Source organism: Procambarus clarkii, chromosome 73 (assembly GCF_040958095.1).
Source record: "Procambarus clarkii isolate CNS0578487 chromosome 73, FALCON_Pclarkii_2.0, whole genome shotgun sequence".
NCBI classification, from domain to species: domain Eukaryota; kingdom Metazoa; phylum Arthropoda; class Malacostraca; order Decapoda; family Cambaridae; genus Procambarus; species Procambarus clarkii.
Genome location: NC_091222.1, coordinates 28,385,941 through 28,404,552, shown reverse-complemented (window position 1 = coordinate 28,404,552; position 18,612 = coordinate 28,385,941). Strand labels below are relative to the sequence as shown.

The 18,612-nt window shown below is 32.9% G+C and overlaps 1 long non-coding RNA gene across 2 annotated transcripts; it reads left to right on the top strand.

Annotated features, from left to right (window-relative positions):
* The first annotated feature begins 7,233 nt into the window (after window positions 1-7,233).
* LOC138356543 (uncharacterized) lies at window positions 7,234-14,765 on the top strand. Of its 2 annotated transcripts, none has more exons than XR_011224526.1 (4): window positions 7,234-7,720; window positions 9,194-9,419; window positions 9,545-9,715; window positions 11,858-14,765. It is a non-coding gene; the product is annotated as an uncharacterized lncRNA (long non-coding RNA). The 2 variants fall into 2 exon arrangements; XR_011224525.1 differs by having other exon boundaries at window positions 7,235-7,720; window positions 9,194-9,414.
* Window positions 14,766-18,612: the final 3,847 nt, after the last annotated feature.

The following is an 18,612-nucleotide window of genomic DNA, read 5'->3' as shown; positions in this document are numbered from 1 at the left end:
CGCTGTAAGCGTGCAGCCTGGAAGAAGCACCGCCGTAGGCAGACGACCGATTCTTTTCTTTTCTTTCGGAAAGCGAGTGCGGTGGCCCGTAGGGCCATCCGTACGGCTAAACGTGAATGTTGGGCATCTTATGTCTCGACAATTACGTCCGAAACCCCTCTGGCCCAGATCTGGAAGCGTATCCGCAAGATAGCGGGTAAGTTCGTTCCCGATGTTTCACCGGTCCTTCACCTCCATGATACTCTTGTGGCGGACCCGTTGCAGGTCGCTTCCGAACTGGGTTCCCACTTTTCTTCTGTTAGCTCTGGTCTTCATCTTCCCCAATCTTTCCTTCTTCGTAAACCTGTCCTTGAGTCTCGTCCTTTAGATTTCTGCACTCATCTTCAGCCTTCCCTATAATGATCCCTTCTCTCTCTCTGAACTTCGTTCTGCCCTGGCCCTCTGCGGTTCTACGGCGGCGGGCTCCGATGGTATTCATTATGAGATGCTTCGCCATCTCCCTCCGAGCACGTCTCAGTATTTACTGAGTCTGTATAATCGGATCTGGGAGTCGTCGTCAGTCCCTGAGGACTGGCTCGATGCCGTTGTCCTCCCTGTTCGCAAACCGGGGTCTCTGGGTACTTCCCCTAAGGACTTTCGCCCTATTGCTCTCACAAGTTGTGTCTGCAAACTCTTTGAACGTATGGTTAACGTTCGTCTGATGTGGTTCCTGGAACACCATCACCTCCTCTCCCCTTCTCAATTTGGTTTCCGCAAGTGCCGCAGCACGACAGATGTCCTGGTGAACTTGGAGGTCTATATACGTACTGCTTTTGCTGCGAAGACCTCCGTTGTTGCCGTCCTTTTTGACCTAGAAAAGGCTTACGACACCACTTGGCGTTATCATATCCTATCTCAACTTCATTCTTTTGGCCTTCGTGGTCATCTCCCTCTCTTTCTCCGCAGCTTCCTCTCTCGTCGTTCCTTTCGGGTGCGCCTTGGTACCGCTCTCTCTCCCTCTTTTCAGCAATACGAAGGTGTGCCCCAGGGTAGTGTTCTGAGCACTACTCTTTTTCTGGTTGCCCTCAATGGTCTTCTTTCCTCTCTTCCTTCTGGTGTCTTCTCCGCTCTCTATGTCGATGATCTTACCCTTTGTTGTCAGGGTGATGATTCACCTCTCCTTCAACGCCGGCTTCAACTTGCGATTGATGCCGTGTCGTCTTGGGCCACAGGTCATGGCTTCAAGTTTTCTACTTCTAAGACTTGTGCCATGACTTTTACGCGGAAACGGGTTGTTCTTCGTCCCTCTTTGTCACTTTATGGTCATCCCCTTGAATACAAAGAATCCGCGAAGCTTTTGGGGTTATTCCTTGACACTCGTTTGTCTTGGTCTCCCCATATCTCTTACCTCCGTGTTGAGTGCTCTAAGTCCCTTACCCTCCTTCGGGTCTTGTCCCATACTTCTTGGGGGGCAGATAGGCGCACTCTCCTTGCTTTACATTCCTCTCTCGTCCTGTCTAAGCTCGATTATGGTTGCCCTGCTTACTCGTCTGCTTCTCCTTCTACTCTTCGCCGTCTTGATGCTTTGCACCATACTGGGTTGCGCCTCAGTTCTGGTGCCTTTCGTTCGACTCCCGTCCTTAGCTTGTATGTTGACACTGGCTTCCTGTCTCTCCAGGACCGCCGTGATCGCTACTGTCTTCGCTATCTTGCGCGGTCCTTACAACATCCTTCCTCTCGTCCTCTGTCGTGCTTTAACTTTTACCCCTCCTGCGGTTCCTGTTCCTCTTCACCACCTCCCTCTTTCTGTCCGGTTATCTCGCCTGCAGGATTCTCTTTCCGTTCGTATTTCTGATGTTTCTCCTCGTGTTGTTCCTTCTTTGCCCCCGTGGAGGGTCCCTCTTCCGCGGTTTTGTACATCCTTGACTCGTATCACTAAAGCTTTTACCCCTCCTACAGTTCTAAAACGCCTTTTCCTCGAGCACTTTTCTTCTCACTCCCGCTCCGTTTCTGTCTTCACCGATGGGTCTAAGTCAGCGGACGGTGTTGGCTACTCTGTTGTTTTTCCTGATCGCACTTATATGTGTCGCTTGCCTCCGGAGACTAGCATCTTTACAGCGGAACTTTATGCTATTCTCTATGCTCTTCGTCTCCTGCTTTCTCGTTGTCAGTCTTCCTTTGTGGTTGTTGTTGACTCTCGTAGTGCCCTCATGGCTCTCGGGTGCTTTAATCCAGTTCATCCGGTAGTTGTCGAGATCCAGCATTGGCTGTTTCTCGTTCACAGTAAATTTAAGTCGGTTGAGTTTTGTTGGGTTCCCAGCCATATTGGCGTGTCTTTAAATGAGCGTGCGGATGCTGCCGCTAAGGAAGCTGTCCGCTCTTGTCCCATCTCTCGTAAAGGCATTCCGTATTCCGACTTTTACCCGGTTATCCATTCCTCAGTCCTTACCCGTTGGCAGGCTTCTTGGTTGTCTGTTACTGGTAACAAGCTACGTACTCTTAAATGTTGTGTTTCCTCGTGGCCGTCCTCCTTCCACCGTAACCGGCGGTGGGAAACAGCTCTAGCGAGGTTGCGTATTGGCCATACTCGCTTAACCCATGGTCACTTGATGGAGCGCCGCCCTGCTCCTTATTGTCCTAGTTGCATTGTCCCTCTTACAGTTGTGCATGTCCTTCTTGAATGTCCTGACTTCCAGGACGAGCGTGTGTCTTGCTTTCCGACCGCCCCTCGCGGTCACCTATCCCTCGATAGAATTCTTGGTGACTCGGATACTTTTGATATCGTTCGCCTTATGCGTTTTTGTTCTCGTATTGGCATCCTTGGTGATATTTAGCGCCCTCTGATTATTTTGGGTATTTGATGGTGCTACATAGCCTTCCCGGTTTGGTGCCTTCTTTTGATAATTACTTACTTACTTGTTTGAACCTCAGAAAAGTAAGTTTGTAGTATTGTTAGCGTTGAACGTTCTGTAGTGAGAAATGTCGAAACAATTGTTAAAGTAAAAGTGTATAGAGAAGTGCAATAGGAAATAGATATGAATAATACGTTTGATGTTTGTAACAGTTTTGCTTTCTGGTCAGTTGCACAATAGTTACTGTGTTGGGAGTGTGTTTGTCTGAGAAAATGTCGTATCTCACGGAGAGGGCAAAGATATTTTGATTATGAATCTATGAAGGAAGTAATATTCTCACTAACTTTGAGGGTTAATGTGTTAATATTTAGTGTGGTTGATGTACAGTAATATAGTATTATCTAAGAATATATGAACGTGAAATGTTAAATTGGATTGTTGTAATTGTACTAATTGAATATGTGCGCCTGGAAGGGGTAGAAATACCCTAAGGTACTCGTGAGTGTTTGTTAAGAATATATTTTAAACTTGTGTATTAAGATAGTTGAAGTTTAATACATAATGTGGTTTCGATTGTAAAGTGATTGAAGTTTGTATAGTTATTGATAAGTAGTGTACCACGTAAAATAGTTTTGATGTGTGATATCATTGATAGACAGTATACCTGAGACCTACATGAATTTCGCCCAGAGTGTAACATTGAAATGGTGTGCTTACTATATGTAAGAGTATTGTTGTACTGTGTATTTGTAATCATTTAATTTGTGCGGCCCCCCCTTTATGTTGTGCAGTTAGAGGTGAGTAGAAATATCATAAAGTACTGTATCCGTTTGAGATGTAATGATTATTAGTGTGTAATTAAACATACTTTAATTGAAGGTTGTTTTTAAGAACCTCGTGTTTTGTCTTGAGTCAAAGGTGACACGTACGTATGTATAATACATATAATAATCGGGAAAAGAAAAATACATTAGTAAAATGAAAGCATTATATTAAAAAATAAAAATATTAAAGAATAGTTGTGAAAAACGTTATTATTATTACAATGTATTTATTGAAAATTAAACTGAATATTGAAACAAATAATAATAAATAAAAAAAAAAAGGAATAATATAGTTTATAGGAATAATAATGAATATTGAAGAATATTCTTCAATATTATTATTATTGAAGAATAATATTGAAGAATATTCTTCAATATTGAAGAATATTCTTCAATATTGAAGAATATTCTTCAATATTGAAGAATATTCTTAAATATTGAAGAATAATATTTAAGAATATTCTTCAATATTGAAGAATAATATTGAAGAATATTCTTCAATATTGAAGAATATTCTTCAATATTGAAGAATATTATTCTTCAATATTGAAGAATATTCTTAAATATTATTCTTCAATATTGAAGAATATTCTTAAATATTGAAGAATATTTTTCAATATTATTCTTCAATATTATTCTTCAATATTGAAGAATATTCTTCAATATTATTCTTCAATATTGAAGAATATTCTTCAATATTATTCTTCAATATTTAAGAATATTCTTCAATATTGAAGAATATTCTTCAATATTGAAGAATAATATTGAAGAATATTCTTCAATATTATTATTATTGAAGAATAATATTTAAGAATATTCTTCAATATTGAAGAATAATCTTCAATATTGAAGAATAATATTGAAAAATATTCTTCAATATTATTATTATTGAAGAATAATATTAAAGAATATTCTTCAATATTGAAGATTATTCTTCAATATTGAATAATAATATTGAAGAATATTCTTCAATATTGAAGAATAATATTGAAAAATATTCTTCAATATTATTATTATTGAAGAATAATATTAAAGAATATTCTTCAATATTGAAGATTATTCTTCAATATTGAATAATAATATTGAAGAATATTCTTCAATATTGAAGAATATTCTTGAATATTGAAGAATATTCTTCAATATTATTCTTCAATAATAATAATATTGAAGAATATTCTTCAATATTATTCTTCAATATTGAAGAATATTCTTCAATATTGAAGAATATTCTTCAATATTATTATTATTGAAGAATAATATTTAAGAATATTCTTCAATATTGAAGAATAATCTTCAATATTGAAGAATATTCTTTAATATTATTCTTCAATAATAATAATATTGAAGAATATTCTTCAATATTATTCTTCAATATTGAAGAATATTCTTCAATATTGAAGAATATTCTTCAATATTGAAGAATAATATTGAAGAATATTCTTCAATATTGAAGAATATTCTTCAATATTATTCTTCAATATTGAAGAATATTCTTCAATATTGAAGAATATTCTTCAATATTATTATTATTGAAGAATAATATTGAAGAATATTCTTCAATATTATTCTTCAATATTGAAGAATATTCTTCAATATTGAAGAATATTCTTCAATAATAATAATATTGAAAAATATTCTTCAATATTGAAGAATAATATTGAAGAATAATATTGAAGAATATTCTTCAATATTGAAGATTATTCTTCAATATTGAATAATAATATTGAAGAATATTCTTCAATATTGAAGAATATTCTTCAATATTATTCTTCAATAATAATAATATTGAAGAATATTCTTCAATATTATTCTTCAATATTGAAGAATATTCTTCAATATTGAAGAATATTCTTCAATATTATTATTATTGAAGAATAATATTGAAGAATATTCTTCAATATTATTCTTCAATATTGAAGAATATTCTTCAATATTGAAGAATATTCTTCAATATTGAAGAATATTCTTCAATAATAATAATATTGAAGAATATTCTTCAATATTGAAGAATATTCTTCAATAATAATAATATTGAAGAATATTCTTCAATATTGAAGAATATTCTTCAATATTATTATTATTGAAGAATAATATTGAAGAATATTCTTCAATATTGAAGAATAATATTGAAGAATATTCTTCAATATTGAAGATTATTATTCTTCAATATTGAACAATATTCTTAAATATTAATCTTCAATATTGAAGAATATTCTTCAATATTGAAGAATATTCTTCAATATTATTATTCAATAATAATAATATTGAAGAATATTCTTCAATATTATTCTTCAATATTGAAGATTATTCTTCAATATTGAAGAATATTCTTCAATATTACAGAATATTCTTCAATATTGAAGAATATTCTTCAATATTATTATTATTGAAGAATAATATTGAAGAATATTCTTCAATATTGAAGAATAATATTGAAGAATATTCTTCAATATTATTATTATTGAAGAATAATATTAAAGAATATTCTTCAATATTGAAGAATATTCTCCAATATTAAAGAATATTCTCCAATATTGAAGAATAATCTTCAATATTGAAGAATATTCTGTAATATTGGAGAATATTCTTCAATATTGAAGAATACATATATACTATGCAATAATGTAGTGTAGTGTACTGGATTGTTCAGTAGAGTAGTGTAGTATAGTGTACTGTATTTGACTGTAGCCTGTACTGTGCCGTGCACTGTAGTGTACGTAAAAAAATTATACTGTAATGTAGTGTAGTTTACGTTAGTTGAGTATATTGTATTGTACTGTAGTGTACCCTGTAGTGAGGTGTTCTGTACAGTATTATAGTGTAGGGTAGTGTAGTGTATTGTAGTGAAGTGTATTGCACTTGAGTGCACTGTAATGTATCGTGTACAGTAGTATATCGTACTGTATTGTAGTGTACAGTACTGTAGTGTATTATATTTAAGTGTAGTGTACCCTGTACCAGAAAAGAATGTACTGTACTCTTGAGTGTACTGTAGGTTATTGGTCGGTAAGGTGCTGTACCCTTTACTCTAGTGTAGTGTAGTTTATGGTACTGTAGCTTGTAGTGTACTGTACTGCACTTGACTGTAGTGTAGTATACGGTACTGTACTGTTGTGTATTGTACTGTAGAGTACTGAGCCCTTTGCTGTTGCGCATCGTATGTTAGTGTACTGTAATGTATAGTAGTGTACTGGAGACTAGTACAATGTATAGTAGTGCAATGTATATTAGGCTACTTAAGTTTAATGTGCTATAATGTACTGTGTTGTTCTGTACTTACAGCTTGAATAAGTATTGTTAATATTTAATAATTATAATAGTACTTATTTAGTAATAATTAATGGAAAGTCATCAATTGTGAATGTAATGTCAAAGATTGTTTCACATACATTAGGTATATGTATGTTTCTCATACAATGGGTATACATATTTAAGTGTCAGTAAATAATGTGGATGAATTACTGGAGTATGCAATTAGGAGGAGCCGACCAATGAGAGTACAGCGTGCGAGAATGTGACGTCAAGTGAAAAATCGGAACGTGATTGGCTGTTGAGTCGACCTGCTGCGGCGAGGAGCAACGGAACGTTATTTTGACCCTGGTATTCGCAAAGTACTGGTGTACAAGTTAGTGTTAGGGCGTGTTGTTACTCTGAGCTGGTACCCCGTTACCCTTTTGGGGTCGCTAGGGCTGACAGACCCCTAGCTTACACCGAATTTGTACACCGTCAAAACGCGAATACATAGGGTCCAAAAACATTAAAATCTGCCGTATATACCCTCTTGAGGGAGTATACGCAGATATTTTAGTCTTGAAATATTAAATGTTAATTACATACTGAATGAAAATTATTTTCAGGTGTATTGTTAGTGAATGAGGTAATGGTGGTAATATGATGCCTCGGCATGAAATTGGCCTAGTGGTGATGTATGAATCTTGGAGACTAACGTTGTGATGGGAGCAGTGGTGGAGCGATGATTTACGTGAGACCTGTGGCAGCCGAGCAGAAGCTGGTGGCAGATGGTTTGGTTAGGAAGATGTGCTACTGATAGCTGGATCATATGTGGTAAGGCAAGTAGTTGTTTATTAGTTATTTTGTTAGTCATTGTAATATTTTATTACGAAACCGTACTTAGTTATTGGAGGAGCACATAGTTTTGTATGTAATGAGATTGAAGTGGTTAATAGTATCTGGCGCGGGGGGCGGCAACCCACAGATAAGAGCTGTCACACCAGTTGACTATTGAGGTTAGATGGGTTGAAGAGTTGCATTTGAAATGAGGTACATCCGAGAAAATAGTTTATGGTAATAAGTTTGAAAGGTATGGTATACGGATGATTGCATGATTTCTATTGGTAGGATGCAATAACTGTTGGCTTGTTGCAGGTAATACCGGAGAGATTTGTGGGACCCCTTGGCTGTGGAAGGGCACAGCGAGACGCGTCAACTTAAGTGTTAGTGAAGAGTTTGCAAGTAAGTGTCTGAATCGTGTTTGGTCTAATTGTCGTAGATAGGTGGGTGGGGATAGGTTGTAAGTTCGGTAACGTTACTAGAGTAAAGGAGTGTTAATGTCTGGTTTGAATATCGTATTAGGGGGCCGAGAGTAGTTATGATAGTGAAATTGAATACTGTTGAAGTTGAGAGGAAGGTAGTCTGGCAGGGGTTAATGTTGAGTTTGTGAAATGATAATGAATTATAACTTGAAAGCGTCCGTTTGTTTAAAAAGGAAAAGTTGTATTAAGTTTGTCAACGATGAGGTTAAAATGGTTAAGCTGTAAATATTTAGCGAGTGTTCCATGTTGCAGGGAGAAGTGGGTACAATAACAAAGTATTGAGTAATAAGACTCGTAAACGGTAAATTGAATAGACAGGATGAGTAGGCAATATAAGATGGCATATAAAGAATTTTAAAGGCTCATAACGTCCTTTAAGTGTTGAATCGTACCTGACATAATAGTTTATTAACTACTTTACGACTTACGCTATACTTGCCCTAGTGCCAACAGTAAGGCAGTAGTGTATATTTAATCGTGACCCACTGTATAAGTACAATGAGGATAGGCCGTGGTGTAGGGTATTTAGTCGCAATTAGATGTTACATTTTTTTTTAAGACAAAGGGAGTAGATTTGCGGCATGGAATAGATAAGTGTCTTGTTGTTTTTGAATAGCGGAGTTGCCGGGTATTGTGAGGTTGACGGGTGGTTAAATACCCCATTGGCAGTTTTACCACTACTACAGGCCATATCGGGTATCATCGCGAGTGTTTTAATTGAAAACACTATAGCCGTAAAGTGTCATTTAGCATTTTTTGATGTAGACAAATTATTTTTGCTTGAGGATGCAGTTGGTTCTTGAAAGTGCTTAAGTCTAGTGAATAAGTGTGGATAGTGTTTGGGCTTAGAAATCGCGCGGGCCGTGTCTTTAAAATGTGTTGATAGTGCGGTTGGATAGCCAACAGCAATTCCCCCCCCCCCCCCCCCCCCCGGCAATCATGGAATGGGCACTTTGGTACTTTAAAGGTAAAAAATATATTACAGGTGGCGTATATAGCATCTTGGATGCATAAGTGGACGAGCCTTGACTGTGTTGAAGAGAGAATTGGATAAGCACGTGGCAAGGATACCTGATGAAGCAGGCTGTGACTGATAGGTCAGGCTGCGAGGAGCCGCGTCCAAGAGCGTGGTTGACGAGTCCGGCAACCAGAAGGCTTGGTGGAGGAGCGGGCCGGGGGAACGCTAAGGGCCGGAAGGACCTCAAGGTAAGGTATATATAAACGTCGATATTTTAGTCGTGACCCATAATGAGTACTAAAATATAAATATGAAGTATGTAGTGAAATGTCTTTTAGAAATTGCATGGTTATTATTGAAAGTTGCAATTGTTTTAAGGTGACGGGTTTCGTGAAATGAGTAGAATGTGGAGGAGAGAAACGTTGTGATGGGACCAGTGTTGGACTGATTTGAGTCCGAGCGGTGGGAGCCGAGCAGACGCTGGTGGGAGATGTGCGGGTTGAGGTAGATGTGCTACTTGAGTTTGACATGATAGAACAAAATGTTAAGGCAAGTAGTTATTAAATACGTAGTTACGGGTGGTAATATTTGAATGGTAGCTTAACCAAGTTGTAAACAGATGTTGAATCATGTAAACTGAAATGTTGAGAAGCATAGTAAATATTAGGTGTGGGTTCCCCCCCTCTGATGGTGTAAGAGGTCCAAAAGCCGTTGCATATGCAGGTTTGATGTAAGATTTTAAAAATGTGAATTGAAATGAGCAGTTACAATAAAAGTTTACTGAAACAAAGTACACGTTGTCATTAAAGTTATGGTATAGGGATGATTGAATGAATGGTATTTGTAGCATAAAGTTTTGCCTTGTTGGAGGTAATATCGTGCCTATTGTCATGACCCCTGGGCTGTGTGGATGACCAGAGGGAGACGCTGGCAGTTCAGTTATCGTCAAGACTTGGTAGTGTGTGAGGTGTTTGGGTGACTTGTTGTGTTGATAGGTTTAAGGTATTTGCCGTTTACTACATAGTAAATGTGAGTGAAATATGTTGTTTGGGGTTTGATTTTCACGTTGAGGCGGCGGAGAGTAGTTAGGGTAAGTTAAATGTGAGCGGAAATGAGTTGATATTGTGAGAAATGTATTAGTGAAGTGGAAATAGATGGTGTTTTAGTGTTGTATTTTTGTTGATATAACGTGATCGTTGACACAGTTAGGAAATGGTTTAATAATAGAACATGTCATTTAGTGAGTCATGTTTGAGTGAGAAATTGTTGCAATAAGAAAGTAGGGATTAATAAAGTTACTGTGAAACTGAAAATAGGGGATGAGTCGTAATGTTAAGAGCGCATGTAAAGAGCGCGAAAAGCTCATAGTTGAAGGAGTTAGTGTTGAAGCGTACGTTACATAGGTGTTAAATTAAGTAGTTTATGATTACTAACGTAGCCAGAAAGGCAAGTGTACGTGGCTTAAGGGAGTCGTGTATATTGAAGCGGCAGTCACTGTAGAGTTGTAGTTAATGAAATTGACTTTATGACGATAGGCAGTGTTTGACGTGATTGAGTTGGAAATAGGTTAAGTGAAACATTGTTAAATGATGGAGTAGATTTGGGGCATGCAATAATTGTGTGGGTTGTGGAATAACGGATTTGTTGTTGGATGGTGTTATGTTGATATTGTGGTGAAATAAAATTGGCAGTTCGAGCACTACTACAGTGGTGTTATTGGTCATGTCGAGTGGTTTTAATGAAAAGCAAGTAGCGTTAAAATGCGAGTCATTAAGGTGTGTAAAATGTACAGAAATGATAGTTTCGTAAATTTGTTAGGGTTGTATGGTCTCATTTAGGGCAAAAATGTGTTTTTTGAAAGTTCAGAGTAGTGAATAATTGTCGATAGGGTGAGAGTTTGGGCGTGTTGAAAATTGTTGATAGTGGTGTTGGGGACCGTCTAGTTTTCGAAGAGTGTTTGTGTATTAGAAGTACTAATGTTGATAATGGAAATGTGTAGTATATGAATGTTAATAATGGTATAATGAAAATCGGCAGGTGAAAGGCTTGAGTAGCTTAGACGTGGATAACATCGTTTGTAGGTAGTTAAGGGAGAGAGGTGCAAGTGTTGAATGTAGAAGTTGCAGTTTCTTGCATAGAAGGTAGCAAAGAATGATGTATTGAGTTTGTTGTAGTGCAGAGTCGTTGATATAGAATGAATGTTGTGTGGGAATGTAATTATATATTTTTTATATACTATTAACAGACAGAAATTGAGGGGTGGGTGAAGTGCCGTAGAAGGCGGGTCGTTAGTGTGATCATAGAGGACAGTAGATGTGTGGTGAATGATAAGTAGTTGAAGTAGATGATTAATGAATACATAGTTGTGATAAGTAAATGAAATATGCATTGTAGGGAATATAAGTGATAGAAACGATAGGTAAATAATAAAATATATGTTGAATGAGAATGTTACGTGAATGTTCTCTTTAAAACTAAAATACTACAAAGTTATGATTTTTAATTGTTATAAAGAATTGTATAGTGAATAGATATGAATGATAAGTGATGTATTATAGTATATAGGTTGAAGAATGGTATATTAATAAATGGGTATAGCTAATTTAAATGTTTTGGGGGGGGGTGTTAGTATGGTAAGATAGTAAGTTAGTGGTAAGTGTAATAATAATGTATACCCATATTATGTTCTAGATTTGCGAGAAGATGGTAATAATGGTGGTTGATTGGTAGAGGGACCGCAGGCCAGCGGAGTGTGACGTCGAACTGAAGGAGAGTGTGATGTGCAAGAAATAATATTGTTGAAGACAAGGATGATGCGACGCATATGAAGAGAAAGGCGTATATAATTGCAAAGATACGAAGAAGGGACAATAGATAGTTTTATGGTGACCAAAAATATTGGAGTAATGAAGATGGATTGGAATCGAAACTGTTGTTTAAATATCATTTGTTACGTGTAAGGGGAAAGTGTTAAGGAGAGATGATAATGTAGTGATATTTTGGTATAATATTTAGTAGACTGTTTAATGAAGTTAAGTATTATATGTTGAAAGAGTGTGCACAATGTTTGTTTTGAAAGAAATGTTGGGTGAAGTTGTTGAAAATGTGTGAAGAGAATGTTATGGAAGGTGTATAGTAAATATGTTGTGGGAGTTAATAATTAGTGTATTAAATGACGTAAATGTATACATTATAAAATGAATTGTTTGATGGTTATAATTGAATGTAAAGTAAAATAATAATAAGTGATTAAGAACAGTGTTTAAATGACGTAATTATGAAAGTTGTAAAGAGACGAATGTTTTAGGTACTGAGAAGAAAAAGTAGCAGTTTTTGTTGTGTATGGAGATTGCCTATGTGGGGGGTTGTTTTTAGGCATTATGTGTGAGTGTGAAAGTCGAGATGGATGTTGTGGGTGTTAATTGTTGTTTTTACGTTGGTTATTGTTATGGAGGTTGTTTGACTAGTGTAGAGTTGTGTTGTTTGTATTTTATTATGTTGAGTTTGTATGATTGATGTCATGTGAGTTTTGTTGACATTGCGTCCAGGATGAAGTGTTTGAGCCGTATTTCAGCAGCAGGGGTTGAGTTGATAGTGGGAAAATGTAGATTGAGGATATGTAGAATAGAAAATGATCATGTAAGAGGAAGGTATGGTAATGTATATAAAGTAAAATAAATGTGAAAATAGGAATTTTATAGAATGTTAAAATAAATTGTAATGAAAGGCAGAAATGATAGTTGATTATAGGAAATTGATGTTGAAAAGTTAATGTTTTAAAGGTGTGTGTGTAAATTGGCAATGATGAGATTGAACTGATGTAAATGTGTATTATAGTTTTGAAATGTAATTATGACAGGTAGTGAAAGAGATTAATATGGAGGAATGATTTTAGGAGAAATATATGGACGTAGGTTATATGTTAATAGTAGTGTAAATATAGTAACTTTGATAATGTGTTTATATATGATAGGTATAGATATATATAAAAGCATAAATACATAGGTGAAAGTAAAACTATATATACCGAAATAGCATAAAAAGAAGGAAATATAGTAAAAATATGGAAGATGTAGTGTAGAAGATGTATATTGATAGGAAAGGTATGCTATGGTAGGATGTATGATGTCAATGTTTTGGATACATAGGGTGCGTGAAGGAAATGAAACGTAGTTTGTTGTAAGCGTGCTCTGCAGCCAACGTTGTTAGTGTGATAGTTAAGCCGGCGATGTTATTGAGGTATTATATTGATAATGGTCATATAAATATGCGGCCTTGCAGGCGTGGGCTTTATGGATACGTGTTACAAATACGGATCCGTAGCGTTCCTGGTGTCCATTTCACTTTAGATCCCGAGATCTTAAAGCTGTGTTACTGGTGCTCGCAGATGCTCATTGACACTAAACTGATTCACGGCTCTTAAGGCAGTTTGTTAGGGTTACTATTGAGCTGTAACATGTTTCGGAGGGCAACATACACTGGAGATCACTGTAACGGACTCAGTTACCATCCTTATAATTTGTCAATCCGGACGCAAGCATGTTGGGCGTTAAGACGTGTTTATTATAATTGAAATATTGTTTGATTTGTATATTGATTTGATAATATATACATAGTGGTCATAAAAATCATTGTTTGGTTGTTTTATATTATTAATTTATTGGAATAGTTGGAAATGAATTATTGCTTGCTAGATCCTTCCCCCTGGAATAACTTGTGGGCTTGACTCAGATACGGTAACTGTTCCCCCCCCCCCCCCCACCAACCTTTATTGAATTTGTTATTTTAAATGTTTTTTTTCCCGGTAAAGTTGTGGTCTGGTTGGTAGTTACGTTAGTTCGCTAGCGACTATTTTCCTGGAAGATGGTTTTCTGTTCCTTTCCCCTCTAGTCACTCCTTTGCCCTGTGGCAGTGTTCCGTGTCAGAGTTCTCCCCACAGGGTATCAGCCTTGCTTTATCCATTAATGACACTTGCCGAGTTAGCTTCCGGAAATGTCCCCCTCGTCTTAGAAACTAATTTCAGCAGTACCCTTAAGGGGTAGGTTCGAGGAGAATATTATGTTTAAGCGTTAATGTGTTTAAATTGAGTGTGGTTGATGTACACTAATATAGTAGTATGTAAGAGTATATTAACGTGAATTGTTAAATTGGAATGTTGTATTTGTACTGAGTGAAATTGTGGGGCTTGAAGGGGTAGAAATTTCCTAAGGTACTAGTTGAGTATTATTTATTGAAATTGTCTGAAATAACATACTTGAAGGTTAATAAATAACTTGACCCAACAGTATGTAATGTTTGCTATAGTTATCAATAAGTAGTGTACCAGTTCACATTGTTTTGATGTGTGATATCATTATGATACACTGTACCTCGGAGCTAGAAGAAATGTGGGGCAAGAGTTGAACATTTATATGCTGTGCCTACTATATTAAACAGGATTGTTGTATTGTGTATTTGTAGTCAGTGAATGTGTGCGGCGCCACCGCCACCCCCCCTTGAGGTTGTGCAAGTAGTGGGGGAGTAGAAATACCCTAAACTACTGTATTCCTTTGAGATACGTTTATTGAGAGAATAATAAATACAATTGAATTGAAGTTTGTTTTGTGTATATTTTTGTTAACAACCTGTTGGGTTTTGTCTTAGTTACCGGTGATATGTACGTATGTATATAGTGTATTATATATAAACGTGGTTTGATGGAAATTGAATGGTTTTCATTTTCCACAAAACTATCATAGAAGACGTTTCTGAGGTTGTTTTCCGAAAAAGATACCTCCATTTGTAAACTCTAATAATAAACATTAAATATGATAGAAAAAAAATCATTTTGAACACTATATTAATATTAAACATTGAATAATACTCTTAATTTCATTCTTCATAGTAATAAGAAATATAGTTTGGAGTAATAATAAGGAAGAATATTTAGGTATATTGAGTTATGAAGAATAATCGTAAATATTGAAGAATATTGTTCAATATTGAAGAATATTCTTCAATATTAATCTTTAATATTGAAGAATATTCTTCAATATTTTTCTTCAATATTGAAGAATATTTTTCAATATTGAAGAATATTCTTCAATATTGAAGAATATTGTTCAATATTGAAGAATAATATTGAAGAATATTCTTCAATATTGAAGAATATTCTTCAATATTGAAGAATATTCTTCAATATTGAAGAATATTCTTCAATATTATTCTTCAATATTGAAGAATAATATTGAAGAATATTCTTCAATATTGGAGAATATTCTTCAATATTGAAGAATAATATTGAAGAATATTCTTCAATATTGAAGAATAATATTGAAGAATATTCTTCAATATTATTCTTCATTATTGAAGAATAATCTTCAATATTGAAGAATATTCTTCAATATTGAAGAATATTCTTCAATATTGAAGAATATTCTTCAATATTGAAGAATAATATTGAAGAATATTCTTCAATATTGAAGAATATTCTTCAATATTGAAGAATATTCTCCAATATTGAAGAATATTCTTCAATATTATTCTTCAATATTGAAGATTATTCTTCAATATTGAAGATTATTCTTCAATATTGAAGAATATTCTTCAATATTGAAGAATAATATTGAAGAATATTCTTCAATATTGAAGAATAATCTTCAATATTGAAGAATATTCTTCAATATTGAAGAATATTCTTCAATATTGAAGAATATTCTCCAATATTAAAGAATATTCTTCAATATTGAAGATTATTCTTCAATATTGGAGAATATTCTTCAATATTGAAGAATATTCTTCAATATTGAAGAATATTCTTCAATATTGAAGAATATTCTTCAATATTGAAGAATATTCTTCAATATTGAAGAATATTCTTCAATATTGAAGAATATTCTCCAATATTGAAGAATATTCTCCAATATTAAAGAATATTCTTCAATATTGAAGAATATTCTTCAATATTGGAGAATATTCTTCAATATTGAAGAATATTCTTCAATATTGAAGAATATTCTTCAATATTGAAGAATATTCTTCAATATTGAAGAATATTCTTCAATATTCAATAATATTCTTCAATATTCTTCAATATTGAAGAATATTCTTCAATATTGGAGAATATTCTTCAATATTGAAGAATAATATTGAAGAATATTCTTCAATATTCAATAATATTCTTCAATATTGAAGATTATTCTTCAATATTGAAGAATATTCTTCAATATTGAAGAATAATATTGAAGAATAATCTTCAATATTGAAGAATATTCTTCAATATTGAAGAATATTCTTCAATATTATTCTTCAATATTGAAGAATATTCTTCAATATTGAAGAATAATATTGAAGAATATTCTTCAATATTGGAGAATATTCTTCAATATTGAAGAATAATCTTCAATATTGAAGTATATTCTTCAATATTGAAGAATATTCTTCAATATTGAAGAATATTCTTCAATATTGAAGAATAATCTTCAATATTGAAGAATATTGTTCAATATTGAAGAATAATATTGAAGAATATTCTTCAATATTGAAGAATATTCTTCAATATTGAAGAATATTCTTCAATATTATTCTTCAATATTGAAGATTATTCTTCAATATTGAAGATTATTCTTCAATATTGAAGATTATTCTTCAATATTGAAGAATATTCTTCAATATTGAAGATTATTCTTCAATATTGAAGAATATTCTTCAATATTGAAGATTATTCTTCAATATTGAAGAATATTCTCCAATATTGAAGAATATTCTCCAATATTGGAGAATATTCTTCAATATTGAAGAATATTCTTCAATATTGAAGAATAATATTGAAGAATAATCTTCAATATTGAAGAATATTGAAGAATATTCTTCAATATTCAATAATATTCTTCAATATTCAATAATATTCTTCAATATTGGAGAATATTCTTCAATATTGAAGAATAATATTGAAGAATATCCTTCAATATTGAAGATTATTCTTCAATATTATTCTTCAATATTGAACAATATTCTTCAATATTGAAGAATATACTTCAATATTGAAGATTATTCTTCAATATTGAAGAATATTCTTCAATATTGAAGAATATTCTTCAATATTATTCTTCAATATTGAAGAATATACTTCAATATTGAAGATTATTCTTCAATATTGAAGAATATTCTTCAATATTGAAGAATATTCTTCAATATTGGAGAATATTCTTCAATATTGAAGATTATTCTTCAATATTGAAGAATATTCTTCAATATTGAAGAATATTCTCCAATATTGAAGAATATTCTCCAATATTGGAGAATATTCTTCAATATTGAAGAATATTCTTCAATATTGAAGAATAATATTGAAGAATAATCTTCAATATTGAAGAATATTGAAGAATATTCTTCAATATTCAATAATATTCTTCAATATTCAATAATATTCTTCAATATTGGAGAATATTCTTCAATATTGAAGAATAATATTGAAGAATATCCTTCAATATTGAAGATTATTCTTCAATATTATTCTTCAATATTGAACAATATTCTTCAATATTGAAGAATATACTTCAATATTGAAGATTATTCTTCAATATTGAAGAATATTCTTCAATATTGAAGAATATTCTTCAATATTATTCTTCAATATTGAAGAATATACTTCAATATTGAAGATTATTCTTCAATATTATTCTTCAATATTGAACAATATTCTTCAATATTGAAGAATATACTTCAATATTGAAGATTATTCTTCAATATTGAAGAATATTCTTCAATATTGAAGAATATTCTTCAATATTGAAGAATATTCTTCAATATTGAAGAATATTCTTCAATATTGAAGAATATTCTTCAATATTGAAGAATAATATTGAAGAATATTCTTCAATATTGAAGAATATTCTCCAATATTGAAGAATATTCTTCAATATTATTCTTCAATATTGAAGATTATTCTTCAATATTGAAGAATATTCTTCAATATTGAAGAATAATATTGAAGAATATTCTTCAATATTGAAGAATATTCTTCAATATTGAAGAATATTCTTCAATATTGAAGAATAATATTGAAGAATATTCTTCAATATTGAAGAATATTCTTCAATATTGAAGAATATTCTTCAATATTGAAGAATATTCTCCAATATTGAAGAATATTCTTCAATATTGAAGATTATTCTTCAATATTGAAGAATATTCTCCAATATTGAAGAATATTCTCCAATATTAAAGAATATTCTTCAATATTGAAGAATATTCTTCAATATTGGAGAATATTCTTCAATATTGAAGAATATTCTTCAATATTGAAGAATATTCTTCAATATTGAAGAATATTCTTCAATATTGAAGAATAATCTTCAATATTGAAGAATATTGAAGAATATTCTTCAATATTCAATAATATTCTTCAATATTCAATAATATTCTTCAATATTGGAGAATATTCTTCAATATTGAAGAATAATATT